Source organism: Pogona vitticeps, chromosome 1 (assembly GCF_051106095.1).
Source record: "Pogona vitticeps strain Pit_001003342236 chromosome 1, PviZW2.1, whole genome shotgun sequence".
Taxonomy (NCBI): Eukaryota; Metazoa; Chordata; class Lepidosauria; order Squamata; family Agamidae; genus Pogona; species Pogona vitticeps.
Genome location: NC_135783.1, coordinates 189077337 through 189092413, shown reverse-complemented (window position 1 = coordinate 189092413; position 15077 = coordinate 189077337). Strand labels below are relative to the sequence as shown.

General features: G+C 40.9%; 1 long non-coding RNA gene across 1 annotated transcript in view; it reads right to left on the bottom strand.

The window, feature by feature from the left end:
• LOC144589182 (uncharacterized) overlaps nt 1-9402 on the bottom strand; it is a 420115-nt gene extending 410713 nt beyond the window's left edge. The window contains exon 1 of the long non-coding RNA XR_013545139.1: nt 7435-9402. This is a non-coding gene — a long non-coding RNA (uncharacterized LOC144589182). The remainder of the gene's footprint in view (nt 1-7434) is intronic.
• Between the last annotated feature and the right edge of the window lie 5675 nt (nt 9403-15077).

Sequence of the window (15077 nt, the reverse complement as noted above, 5' to 3'; positions counted from 1 at the left end):
TCATTGAGATGCAAAATAGCTCTTTGTTTGGCCTTTATGACAGGTACTTTCACTAAAATGACTGTGGGGGCAGCATTAACTAAGGAAACAATCTGTGATGTATTAGGTAGGTTGTGGCATTAAAATAGAAGATGGAGAAAACCCCTCCTTTATTTTTAATATTTTTCTAACTGATGCACTGAAATTCTAGAGCCATGCCAGGCTGATGTACTGCCATTTCAGCATGCCACTAACTTTTTTAAACAAACAAACAAACAAAAAGAACAGTCGCCAACTGAATGAAATCTGAGAGAAATGGCAGGGAAGGAGGCTGTGTTGACACCATGGGCTTCACTGTCACTGGATAGAGCAGTGGCTTATGCATCTGACTGCAGAGCCAGAGGTTGGGAGTTTGATTCCCCACTGTGTCTCCTCGACAGGGGCTGGACTTGATGCATTTCTATGATGATGATGGTGGTGATGATTAAGACAGCACATCCTCAGCAGAAGCCCAGCTGAGAAGGAAAGCAGAGTAGGAAAGGAGGGTTACGTCCCTTTTGGTTGCCCAACCTTCAACTCAGTGTTCTTGCAGCTGTCCTGGGCTGTTATTGCTGCTGTAAACATTGCTTTCTATGGATCTGTAGCATGGGAGAAGAGCACCCTTTCCCCCTATCTCTCCACAGAAGGTCAGGGAAAGTGTGTCATTGATAGTTGATTGGGCTACAAGACATCATTTGCTGTGAGAAAGGGAGAAGTGTGTCAAGTGGCACATCACTTCCCCACACCTCAACAGCCTCTTAGCAGCTTGATCCACCCCACACCCAAAATGGCCAGTCTGGATAGGCCCAAGGATGAGAGAGTGGCTTGTAGTACCATAGCTTTGTATAACAGAGCTATAGGTGTTCACTTTGGAAAGGGAAAACTTGAAGTGGGTGGTAAAAAGTTACTTCTTACTGCCCAGTCATGGGTGTGAGCTAGAGATGGGTGCTTCATTCTCTGTACAGCTTCAAACAAAGCTGTCAGCACAGCACCACAGATGCCGAGCTGGTCCATCAGGACCCCCGGGAGGTCAGCATGATCACCAGACTGTGTGCTGCCAGGTCTTTCTTCTCCAGCAGTGCTTCAATCTGAGCAGGAGCCAGCCAGCCCTTCCCTGCCTCCTCAGTTAGCCAGCCACTCATTAGCTGCATGGGGAGACTCCCCATCTTGCCTCCTTGTCAGAATGATTGGCTGCCTAAGGAGGCAGGGAAGGGTTGGCTGGGCTTCTGCCTGGATTGGAGCACCGCAAGAGATGAAAGACCCTGGAGGCACACAGAGCGCAGTGAGTGGCCCAGCCAGCCAGTGGGGTGGGAGATGAGCCAGCATGGCACCTATGGTGCCACACTAACAGCATTGTACAAAGCTGTATGACACATCCATCTCTAGTGTGGGGTCTTTCTGTTTTGCTCTGGAAACCAGTGATTGCTTCTCCCATCCCACTGCTCAGCAAAGAGCCTGGGATGGGGAGTGGCTTGTCACACACATCACAATAGTAGCCAAACTTCGATCAGCCTGATCTAAGCAATCATCTGGCTCAGGGCTGACTGAATGGCTTTCCTGGCTCAGAAGGGCATCACTACGCCCTATCTTTCTTATCCTGGGAAGAACACAAAGCAAAGTCAGTACTAGTTGGTAAAGTGAACATCATATGGGGGGGGGATGGGGTGCAGAATCTTGAATATTATTTATTTACTTACGTGATTTATTACATACCTTGCTCCCAACACTGAGACTCAAGGTAGCTCATGACAGACTGAAATAGTAAAAGATAAGAAAAAAGAAGGGGGGCGATACTACATATTAAAAAAATCCTCAGAGTTATAGGAATAAATACAATTAGAAAATTTATGATATTAAAATACTACTAAACTAAAAGGAATTTAAAAATGGGATAATAATAATTTAAAAAGAACAGCACCCAGGTACCAAATGTTTCAGTAAGCAGTCAATTGACCAAAGTCTGCCTGAATAAAAAGGTTAATGTTTTGGGTTCTAGGAAAAACCAACTGAGGCTCCAGATTCCAATTTCAATTTTTTAATGTATTTTGGACTGAAGGAGTATGTATCACTCTCTTCTTTGCCCCAGGAGTAAAACCAAACCATTCTTCGGTTAACAAACTGAATTTCAATATATTACATTTACATTAATGATAACCAGAGGTTTCCTCAAGGACCTATCTAGAGGCTGGGCCTTGCCAAGTCTCCAGTGAGCAGAACAGCATATTATGGGACACTTTCCTTTTCTCCCTGCACTCCTTGCCTGCACTTCTATGTGGGGAAAAAGAGCTGGCCTTGTTATAATATTGATTTTACTGAGCAAGTGTAGAAAGATCACTGATGTTGACATATGGTGGAAAGGTTTTTGAGAAACAAGCTTGTCTGACAACAGCCCTCACAACCATAATGTTAAATGGAAGCATTCAAGGATTCTTGTGCTGGCAGGACTGCTTTCTTCTAACAAGCCCTTGCAGACACTAGCTTTAGTCGGTTGTGTAACCCTCCGTATCCAAGTGTATTTGCTTGGTGTCTTGGGGCTTACAAAGAACGGTAGGATGTTTTCCTGCATGTCTTGCCTCAGCCAAAGCTCTGTGCAGTCGAGAGCCAAATGCAGGCAGACAGGTTTTATTGAGTTGGTTCATGGGCTCCCTGCCATGGAACAGGTGGGGTTTTGCCCCAGTGCCGCACTGCTCCTTGACTTGGGGCAAACACGTGCCTTGCAATTGTGCTAAACGGAACTGCTTTCCCACAGAGAGCCTGCAGGCAACACTTTCCACTTAGATATAGTTCAATACCTAAGCGATTCTCTTTGCTTTTTCTTCATGAAGAAACTATATCTCATTGCGAGGCAGATTTCACACAGATGCAACACGAGGTTCTGTATGGTGTTTTGACACAGTCCTTTGCCATGGGTGGCAGTGGATGTTGTGTGTAATTCCATTTTAGTATTATTTGTTTCATCTTCTGTAGCTTCCTTCGCATCCTAGGACTTTAAATGACATGCAGCACAAGAGGTTTTGAGCAGTCTCAAGAATAATCTAATCTGAACCTTTGCCAACACAGGACATCTAATCCGATAGCAGTTCTGATAGGTAACCATTTAGCCTTTGCTTAACAACCTGCCGAAAAACTCACATTTCATTGAAGAAATGGTTTTTGTGATTTGTTAATTACTTACATGCTTTGCTGAGAAGTCCCATTATTTTTGGTAAGAGTTACTCAGAGTTTGAATGTATAAATTGCTTCTAATTAATTTTTTTCCAACAACCAGAGTACAACTAAGCTACATTACAAATTTGATTTAATACAGGACAACTTAACTTGTTTTGTAGTGTAACTGTAACTTTAGTTCCCAATGTACATTCTGTGTGCTGTCAAGTCAATTTCAATTTATGACAACCTTTTCCAGGGTTTTCAAGGTACAGAAGACACTGAACTGGTTTACCTTTTCCTTCTTCTGGGGACATCCTAGGACTGTGCAGCTTGCCCACGGCTACAACTGACTGTCTCTTATCTCAGAAGCCACAATGGGGAATCAAACTCCCAACCTCTGCCTCTGCAGCCATAGGCCACTGAGCTGTCCAGCCAGCTGTTAGTTACCTATATAGTTGCAGCTAGCTAGCAGTATTTTGTGTCTTTTCTAATAATGAAGGTATAGAAACACTGCACTGCAATTTATTTATTTCTTTTATTTATTTATTAGTCTTATTTATATGCCACATTTCTCCCAACAAGGGACCCAAAGCGGCTCACAACATTAAAATTCACATAATTTAAAAACACAATAAATTAAATATTAAAAGACAAATTAAGCAATATATGGTTTAAAATAAAATTAAAAGATTAAAACATGAAAACATGAAAAAAGATTACAATTAGCTGCTAAAATGGGGTTCAGGGATTCAGTTATAATTGTTAAAAAGCCTGCCTAAAGAGATGGGTCTTCAGCTTTTTTCAGAAGGATAACAGGGAGGGGGCCATCCTGATCTCCCAAAGGAGAGCGTTCCATAGCCTGGGAGCTGCCACAGAGAAGGCTCGTGGACATGTAGAAGCTTTGAGGGAGGGGGCTGGAAAGACAACAAGTATGGCTATGATCTCTGGAACTTGGATGAGGTATGCCAAAACAGGGACAGAGTTTTCCCAGTTAAGGGACAGGGATGTGCAGGATATGATCTGGCCCACACCTGCACAGAAACTCTTTTTAATTTTGTGTCATGCTGCATTCCTGGCATCTGGTACCATGCCCTAAGCAAGGCAAGCTCTCCACAATCTCCTGATATGCCTTCCCAAATTGCTTCCTCCTGGGTTTGTAAGGTCAGGCTCTTGCAAAGCCCATCTTGCATTTTTCAAGAGATGCAAGGCGATTGCCTACATAATTTTCCCCTCAGTGCCATATTCCTTCGACTTCACTCATTCACTACTTTTTAACTTTCTAATATGCTCCGACTTATAGCCAGGATCCCTTTCTTGTTATAATCCTTTCAACATTTGCAACACCTTTTAAAAAGGTTCTTTCCTGCTGTGCTCCTTTTCATATAAAGATCTCCCAGTGGTTAAACTTTTTGGCTCAGAAAATATGTCCTAGCATCTCTCTCTCTCTCTCTCTCTCTCTCTCTCTCACACACACACACACACACACACACACACACACACACACACACAGAGAGAGAGAGAGAGAGAGAGAGAGAGAGAGAGAGAGAGAGAGAGAGAGAGAGAGAGAGAGAGAGAGAGAGACTAGAAGTGGACATGTTTCTATCTGAGGACTCCAGGTTCAACACCCCCATTGACTGCCTAATATTTCTTTCCTCAATCTTGGCAATTTTCAGCATATTGCCCTGATTTCTGGCTCCACTGAGTCTCTTTATTGCGTACCATATATGTACTCTTTTTTTTCCATTTACTGAACCCTTTGGGCTTTCCCTGCAATAGTGGTTCTCAATCTTTAACCCTGTAAGGCACAGCCAATCTGGCCAATGGTCATGGATTCTGGGACTTAGAGTCCAATATGGCCAGAGACCCATGGTTGAGGAACCTCTGCTTTATGGAGTAGTTCTTCTTTTTCATTTGCTGCTTGGCATGGGTAACTATATACGCATTTTCCAAAGATGAAGCAGAAACATTTCCAAAACACACTTGGATTTGTGTGAAAAAGGGTTTTGCATTAAAAACATTGTGTTTTGCGCAACATAATAATACTTTCTTATGATCAGCAGATCAGATGTAAATAACACAGAACAACCGCACAAGAATAAACAGAATCAATACAGCTATAATATACATTATGTGCTGCAGACTCTTAGGGAAACAAATTCCACAAATAATTGTTAGGAGCATACCCCCTACCCCCAGTTCGTACATATTCATATATGCATACATACATGTATATATCTACAGGATTAAGGCACCATTTCTCGCCTGCAGACTAGTGCTGCTGCACAGAAGCTGGCCACTTTGATCGTTACTGATGGACACTGGTCTGCCAGCAGATAACAGAAGCATTAAGTCACTCACACGTTTTTTTCTTTGCAAAAGGAGTTCAGCATGGACCATCAGCCATACAGGACTTCAATGCCAAGGTGTTAGCACAGATGTTATATGGTGTTTTGCACAACATTCAAATGCAATGTTTTTCTGCATGAAATAACGCTTCTGAAGAGATTGGTATGTCAGTCTATCTCACCATGTCAGCAAATTTAAAGAGGAGAAAGGGGGGGGGGGAAGAAAGAAGAAAAATTTAAATACTTTCAAAACTAACAAATTTATTCCATTATAAGCTTTAGTGAATCAAAATTCACTTCTTCAGAGGCATAAAGAAGACCCCTGATGTCTGAAGATTTGATCCCCATAAGCTTGTATTGAAATATATCTTTAAAATGCCACAGTATTTTGTCTTTCCCCTCTCTTCTTTAATTTTTCCAACATATATTCCTTGTTTCTTTATTTGACTCATTTATATAAAAATTGAGATACCACCTTCAGCCCCCAAAGGAGACTCCAGTAGAGACCACTGTTTCAGGCCATATAATTTATACAAGAGAGCATTAAAATTAGCCCAGTGAAAGCAAAGTACAAAATAAAAACTGTCCAGTTCAAACACAGGAGAGAAAAATACGATCCAACCATTTTTGGGGGGTTCTACACCCAAAGCACTACTTCTAAAAATGCCCTGTCTCTTGTCTGCACCAATGGCACCTCTCTTGGCAAGATGGTTTATTTGGAAAAAGATAATATTGGGCCATTTGAGGCTTTATTGGGAGATCCTGGCATTTTGAATTGTCCCTGTAAAATGGACTGGAAATCATGTTTGGGATGTGAGTTCCCTTCTTCTCTACCCCTGCCCTCCCCTATGTGTTTGTTTGTCTTTAGAAAGTAGCCATGAAATCCTTGACTTGAAGTGCCTACCTTTTGTCTCAGGAGCAATTCCAATGGGAATTCTGGAGCCAGCATTTCCAAGGCTGTTGTCAACTTCACATGCCTACAGCAGTCGCTTTTTTGAGGTCAACTGGCAGTAGACACATGTGGAGATTTCCCTCATTGAAACTTTGAAATATAACCATATGAATTAGGATTTGGTCATTATATAGAGATAGCCAGTGTAATGCAATTCCGAGGAATTGTGGGGACGTTACACTGGGAAGGGACGTGGTGGCGCTGTGGGCTAAACCGCTGAAGCCTGTGCTGCAGGGTCAGAAGATCCGGCAGTCGTAAGATCGAATCCACGCAACGGAATGAGCACCCGTCGCTTGTCCCAGCTCCCGCCAACCTAGCGGTTCGAAAGCATGCAAATGCGAGTAGATAAATAGGGACCACCTCGGTGGGAAGGTAAACAGCGTTCCGTGTTTAAATCACACTGGCCATGTGACCACGGAAAGATTGTCTTCGGACAAAAACGCTGGCTCTATGGCTTGAAGAGCGGGATGAGCGCCGCCCCCTAGAGTCAGACACGACTGGACAAAAATTGTCAAGGGGAACCTTTACCTTTACCTTTACACTGGCTATCTTTATACAATGACCAAATTCTAATATATACAGTGGGGTCTCTACTTAAGAACTTAATCTGTATTGGAAGGTGGTTCTCAAGTTGAAAAGTTCTTATGTTGAATCTGCATTTCCCATAGGAATGCATTGAAAACCATTTAATCCGTATCTGCTCTTTTCCGTCCATAGAAACTACAGTGGAACCTCTACTTAAGAACTTAATCCGTTTTGGAATGGTGTTCTTAAGTTGAAGCGTTCTTAAGTTGAAGCAAAATTTCCCATAGGAATGAACTGAAAACCAATTAATCCGTTCTGGCTGTTTTTTTGTTATGTAGAGGTGCGTTCGTACATTGAAGCATTAGTTCCCATAGGAACTAATGCAAAGCTGGTTAATACGTACTCTACCACTAGGGGGAGAATTTTTTTTTAACCTAAGATGACCTAAGGTTAAAAAAAGAGCAGGAAAGGTTTTTTTCCTGTTCTTATCTTGGATTTCTGTTCTCAAGTAGGAGCAAAATTTAGCAAATGGAGCTGTTCTTAAGTTGGATTGTTCTTAAGTAGGGACGTTCTTAAGTAGAGACCCCACTGTATGGTTATATTTCAAAGTTGCAATGAAGGAAATATCCACACACACTGCATCCTATGGTATCTTAGTGACAGATATGTCTCCTGCTGCGCAGCTCCCATAGGCTAGTGCTAGGGCACCTCAATTTTCTTACAGGCATCCATTTCAGACACGAATATATGGAGGTTAGGCCTCAAACCCATACTGATCCTGTGCTTAAACTGGGGCTTTAAATCAGACCATTTAGTTTTATTAACTGGGCTTGGATGTATGAAGCATACATGAGGTAACCATAAAAATGAAGCAAGCATGTTTTACAGTTTTTATTTCACCACACTCCTATTGACTGTTTTAAAGCTTCCTGGTATGAAAATGGAAGGATAAATCCTTTGGTTTAATCTTGGCTTTGGCTTTTTATATTTCTTCAGTGTTCCATAGTTTAGTACCTGGGAAAGTAAAGTTCAGCATATTGTAAATTGGGATAAACTTGTTGTCCAGAGATGACAGGTTAGAGATAGTAAGGAATAGTGATAGATGGCGATAATGTTTGTTTAGAAATTGCATGTAGACCTGTTAGAGGAGGAGAGCTACAAGGAATTATGGGTAGACTTTATTCTTGCCAAAAGTAACAATTCTTTCTCTTTTGCCCTTGACTGTTTGGAGAATATTAACTTGAAGTGCTTGCTTCTATTATCAACTTGCCTGTGCTTTTTGACACTCTTTTCCATTATGTCTTTCCGAGGTGAAGCAGATAGCAGAAGGCTGTTCCCATTCTGATGACTATCTTACAGAATATTTTCCCTAAGAAATTTAGCTGAATTTAGCTGAAATGCATCTTGAGTATAGACTTTTTTTTTTTTTTTTTTTTTTTTTTTTTTGGCCTAGGTTCCTATAGTATATTTTGGACCTCATTCTAAGCTCAACTGTTTTAAACAGGATTTGCTTCACTTTTTAGACTTCTAAAGGTACAATGGCCAGAATCCTATTGGTATATAAGTGTACTGGAGTAAACTAGAGTTGCTGTGCGTGAATGAGCCCCTGCAGGTATCCTTCATAGTGTACCAACTCATGCCTTAAAGGCCTTAAAAGCGCAATTGTGTACATGTTTGCTCAGAAGTGAGCCCCACTGAGTTCCATACTGCTTACTCATAGATGAACAAGAATAGAATTCCAATGTGAGTTACTATTTGGCACTAGGAACAGGTACTGTAGTTTATCATTGCTGAAATATCTCCAGCAGCTTCTGGCTATAGATTTATTTGGCTATAAAATAGCCCCCAAGGCACCTGGATATTATGGGGAAGCTTCCTTTGACTCTCCTCTACAATCCCTCCAAGTCTGGTGAAGATTGGGATTCCCCAAGCCAGGTCAATTTGTCAGGGAAAAAAATCATAAATTCATAATTTGTGATTTGTCAAACTTGATGAATTACGAATTAAAATGAATCAATACTTTTCTGATTTATGCCCATCTCTACTTCTGACCAATACAGAGTTCCATTGACTGATAAGAGCAGTTGTTGGACTGTAGATCCAACAGCTTTATCTAGCCTAGCCAATGTTTGGGGATGATGGGAGCTGTAGTGGATTACTATCTGTAGGGCCTCAGGTTCCCCTCCCTGTTTCAGAGCTATCTGTGCTGTAAAACTCAGGTAGATGGAGGACAGCAAATTCTCACAGAAAGGTGAGTGGAAAAGGGCCCTTATTTAATTACTGCTGCTACAGATTAGAAGATGGCAGTCTAGGCAAGACCTTTGATGGTTGTGAGACCCTTAACAGTGGAACTACTTCATGGATGAAATAAATTTCCTCAAACATATAAGACTTTATATTAGACTTGTATCCCACCCATCTAGAGGCAAACCACTACTCTAAATGGCTTACAAAGGAACATATATGGCAATGTGACTCCTTTGCTAAAATGTTTGCCTGATGTTTTACTGAGCTTCTGTTTTGAATTATTCAGTTTTAAAGCATAGCTCATTTTATATACAGATTTATCACAGGTACGACTCTTCAGCCTTTAGAAAAAGAAACACAACTCCTTGGTACATTTTACTGATTGATTACTAAGCAATTTCTGCGATGAGCTAAGAATCAATTGTTATGATGGATGATGGAGGTGCTGATGATGAAGAAGAAGATGACAATAGTGATCAGAACTAAACAATGAAGGCCTATGAACAATCATCCTTTTCAAATAACTTTTTCTAATATATGCAATTTTATACATTTTACTGATTGACTGAAATGTTTATGTACATTTTTCAAACGCTGCGCCCACTGCAAAGACAGAAAGGCTTCGCGCAGCACAGCCGGCTCTTTGCCTCCCACCCCCGGATAACACGAGACCTTGAGGGTCTCTTGAGAGGTCTAAAGAGCGAGGGGCAATGTCAGGTTTCTTAAGGGGCATTCGTCCTCAAGCCACCCTCTTCTTTTTCGGGCACCCACTCACCCATCCTAATTCTAGTGTGAGCTTTCTGGTCACCTATGGGACCGGATAGGAATTTTTGACCTTCATCCTAATTGGCCTTTGGATGGGGGGGATTTTTCACCTATCCCACACTGGAACAGGGCGTTGGCAATTTGGGTGGACATTCCAGTCACATGGGCGGGTAGTGTATTAAAAACAGGTATTTTCTGGTGAGTCCCACTGTAAGATCAGGTGAGCTAGCAGTGCACCGGATCTCCCAGCACTGCAGATCGTGCAATTACCATGATGGGGGGGAAGATGCGCGGGGCCACTTCCGGACCAACAGTCATCAACTAAAGATGGCTTGAGGTCTGCGGGTGTTTATTAGCGGCTGGCTGGGTTCCTGCTGTCTTTAAGACTGGGAGAACCTGGGGCCGGGGACTCTCCCATTTGTTGATTAAGGGTTTTTTGATACCTCTGTGATTTACCTGTTTCCGCACTACAGCAGGCCCCCTCTTTTTGCCAAAGGATGGCTGATTTGAATTTTCAGTCAATAAAGTGTGGCCCATGTTTTAACCCATATTATCTGTCTCACCTCTTTATTCCAGGGTTGGGGGGCAATGCAGTTTTAGCTTTGCCCATTCAACTGAGTAAAAGTCCACATAAGGGAACACACACACACACACACACACACACACAGAGAGAGAGAGAGAGAGAGAGAGAGAGAGAGAGAGAGAGAGAGACAGTCTGTTGTATACAGTTTCCTCCCCAGAACAGGAAGCTGAAACGCAACCCCTTGCAGTAGAAATCCTGTGGACCATGTATGGGAAAATTTAATTTAAAAAAAAGAATTTGTGTGAATTTCTTTTCTATCTGTACTCATCAAGACAACCACCCCAATATGTTCAGGAGACAAAACATTATTGATCGGTATTTGTTTTAGTTTCTCCTTGAACCACAACAGAAAGGTGATTTGGTAAACTTGAAACACAAGCCTTAGCCTTCTCTTTAATGAGAGGGATAACATGTTATCCATTTCTGGACACAATGGGAATCAGCATCCTCCAGTCCCTTTCTTCCTCTCTTCAATAACCAGAGTTCTCTGAAGTCCAATTCCCAGCTGATTGCTTTTGAAATTAATCTTAAGTCACCCATCTCTAATTCATTCTTCTTTGAGAGAAAGTATTAACCTGCTGCTTCTTCTGAATTACCAATCAGTGAGAAACTGAATAACTGTTTAAGGACTGTGTCTCTTGGGCCCATCAAAGTGTTCAGAGTCCCTTTGATGGCATTTCCTCTTTGGCTCAAGACTTATCGGGAAAGTTTTCACAAGGTACTAGAGAGGCTGCCGTAATGTCAAAAACATTAGCCCTCTGCCTGATACCATATTAACCCATTAATTACAATAGCTTGCCACTCACACTGGGTTCTTCTGTTCAAGCTAAATTCAGAGGGGAAAATCAAGATGTGAAATTATGTAACTTTTGTTCTGATTATTTGAATAAACTCTGGTTGGTCCCTCAGAGATTTAGTTAAGAAACTTCCCTGCTTTCTTTCTGCCTTTGATCTAAAGCTGCCAGTGTTTTACTTCGTTTACATTCATTTAGATTACTCATTAAAAAACCACACACACACACCCAAAAAACCCCCAAAAAACTCTACCATGTCCTTTGAGTTCCAAAGTAATCTTGGATGACAAAACTAAGATATAAAAGTCTAACTTCCTTATCCAACCACATTGCCACAGGTTTATCATCCTCTTTCATCCATTCTTTTAAAAAGCTTTAGTCAACCTATTTAGGTATTTACTAAATGGCAGCTTATAACCAATGTAATAACATACATAAAATGAGTGCACCTATTAAAATCTTTGAACCAAATAAACTGAAACATTGTGTTCTATAAAACTCAATTAGCAGTGTGCTTAAATAAACATAATCTGTGCTTCCAGAACATTTGTAAGGTCAAGCTGAGGCAGTTCTCTGTAGATGACTTTGCAGAGTAGTCTAGTTTTTTTTTTTTAAACACCTTTCTTCTCCAAATCCCCATTAACCTCCATGTTGTTATGGATTAAATTAGCAATGCCATCCAAGTTAGTAATACTTACCTGATTTGGTAATTTTTAAGCCAAAATGCTCAGCTACATTAAGAATTCAGTCCTTTCTCCCCACTAAGTTATTTTCTTCTCAGAGAAGTAACTAAACATCTGCATATATAAAGGTCAGTCAGCATATTATGTTCCAGAACAGCTAAATAATCAACCAGATATCTCTCTATTGTTGGTCAGAATGAGTGCTACTGTGGGTACAAGAAGACATGGTTCCCAATCTTGGTGATTATGCTACTGCCTTCCAATGGCTACCAGAGTAGGGTAGCAGCAAAGGAACTTATTTATTGGCATCACCACTGAGTAGGTTTCAGACAAATGGAAACTGGCAATTTTATGGGGATTAGGGATGTGCTTTGGATTCAAAAATTATTTAGCATCCAAAGGGAAGCAGGAGCAATGTATTCTCGAAGGCTTTCACGGTTGGGATATGATGGTTGTTGTGGGTTTTTCGGGTTCTTTGGCCATGTTCTGAAGATTGTTCTTCCTGATTTTTCACCAGTCTCTTGCCAGGCATAAGAGATGGACCCTGTTCTAACGCGAGTTCCTACTCCAGTCCTCTGAAGATGCCGGCCACAGAGACTGGCAAAACATCAGGAAGAACAATCTTCAGAACATGGCCAAAGAACCCGAAAAAACCCAGAACTACCATGATGCAGGAGCATTTGTTAGTTTCTAAACAGTTAGGAAGCAATGTGAGGAAGCAGCATTCAATAGAATCAGGGTCTCCAAAGCACCAAATATTGTTTTGGCTCTTCAGAAGTTAAAAAAAAAAAAAAAGAGAACTGCTTTTTTTAAAAAAACACTCACTTGGAAATCAGAACTAGTAAGCTCAGAGCTGAAAGAGTTTGGTAGTTCAAGCACAAATGAAAAGCCTAAGCTCTTCTGGAAACCCTAGTTATAGATAGATGCCCTGGAAACCAGGAAGTGCAAAGGAGGAGCGCATTGATGACTCATGTTAATGTAAAGCTCAAGTTCTCCTGGAAATCCCAAGAATGGAGAAATTCTTTTGTGGAAATGATTGGTAGCCATTTTGCAAAGGTACCATGTTACAGTGAATACAGAGAGATTGTTGTGACATCACTTGAATTTCCATGAGGTTGGTGAGTGTGGACAGAAGAATTTTTCTTCTTTGCTTTTAGGCAAATGCAGATCTGAATCCATTGGATTGAGTGCCACTGCATATTTAAAATTTGCCATCATGCAGAATTTGATTGGAGTAGGTCACAGTAGCATCGTGAACAGGGACTAAATTTCATGGTTCTTGGTGATGAGAGGATGAAAGGACAGGAAATAATTTGATGAAGCTTTTCCTGCACACTGAAGTTCAAGCAATATTGATGTCACTGAATTTCAACCCCTCCCAGGTTAGAGCCCTTTATGTTCCTCGTTTTCATGTTGGTTCCCCCCCCCACACTATTTGGACAAATAAATACTTTAAATATTTGAATATTAATAGAATCAGATGAACTAGTTGAACTACAAATCAGTTAGAAGCAAACCAGCTGATATTTGCAAGATAAATGATTTGGATCAAATAAAAGTGGAAGGTATTCAAACGCTCCTCATAATTTACTGCGTATTCAGGCTTAATATGTATCTGAATATGTTACTGGGAGTACAACATGTTTTCGAGTTGCAGAATGGGCTACAGCAGTGATCTCCAACCTTTGGCCTCCATATGTTCTTGGTCTACATCTCCCAGAAGCCTTCACCACCACCTCTGCTGGCTGGGATTTCTGGGAGTTCAAGTCCAAGAACATCTGGAGGCCCAAGGTTGGGGACCATTGGGCTACAGGACAAGCAAGCCAGCTTTTTCCCCTGGTTTGGAAAATAATTCATATGGGATAGGTCCAAATCAAATTAAGCTGAATAGAGTGTTTCTATCTCTGAACTCCCAAAGTGGAGATAACCCTGTCTTTAGCCCTAAATGGTACTGACCCAGATCTATGTAAGAGCTGTCTAACTGATTGGAAACAATGACCATAGTACTATCAGATATCTGTGGATGTGTTAAGAAATTCCAACATAGCCATATTTGACTTCCAAAGAAAAAAACTTCTCTAAAACACAGGATTTGGCAAAAAGGAAGGTGAATGGAAAGTCAAGAGGGCAAACATCTCCAAAATGGTTGAGTTTTATTTAAAACTGAAGTAATAGAGGCTCTATTACTAGTGTAGAATTTATATCCTAGATGAGGAGAAGGAACACAAAGTCCAAGAGTCACCAGCCTGGTTAACAAGTAATGTCAAGAACATGGGGATGGAAAATAATTCAACAAGTTCAGTGAAAGTAGCATGTTCTTCTTCTTCTTCTTTACACTTTCTTGGTCTTTCACAAGAGGAAACAACAATTCACATTGAGAATTTATCAATTTGCAAGGCTTCCAAGATATTGCAGATAAATGAAATATACACACAAAAAAATCCTATTTTAAAATGTGAATGGCTACAATGTGTGCAGTTGGGGGAAGAAAGCACCAAGATCTATTGGAGAAATTCTTTATGCAGTGTGTAAAATGTGTATGTAAGTGTGCAGATTAGGAAAAAGCATACGAAATGCGTACAAATTTAAATGGTGGGTGGAGAAAACAAAGGCTTGCTGCTTCATATGAAAGAAGGATGGGAAGAAAGTGTACATTACTTTTGAAGAAATACAACCAAGTCAAAGAAATACAACCAAGTCAAAGTGAGAGATTTTTGCAGACACATACAAGAAAAGAGGAGAGTTTTGCAAATACCCTGGACTGCCAGAAAGACAAGGTAGGTCCTACAACAAATTAAGCCTGAGCCAGGTCTGCAGGCAAAAATTATGAAATGAATGCTGTCTTTTGCGGGACACATTATGAGAAGGCAAGATTATCTGAAAAAGACAATCATGCTGGAAAAGGTTGAAGACAGCGGGAAAAGAGAAAATATGAGATGAATTGATTCCATAAAGAAAGCCATAGCCTTCAGTTTGAAAGAGCTGAGAGCGGCTGTTGAGGAAAGGAGATTTTGG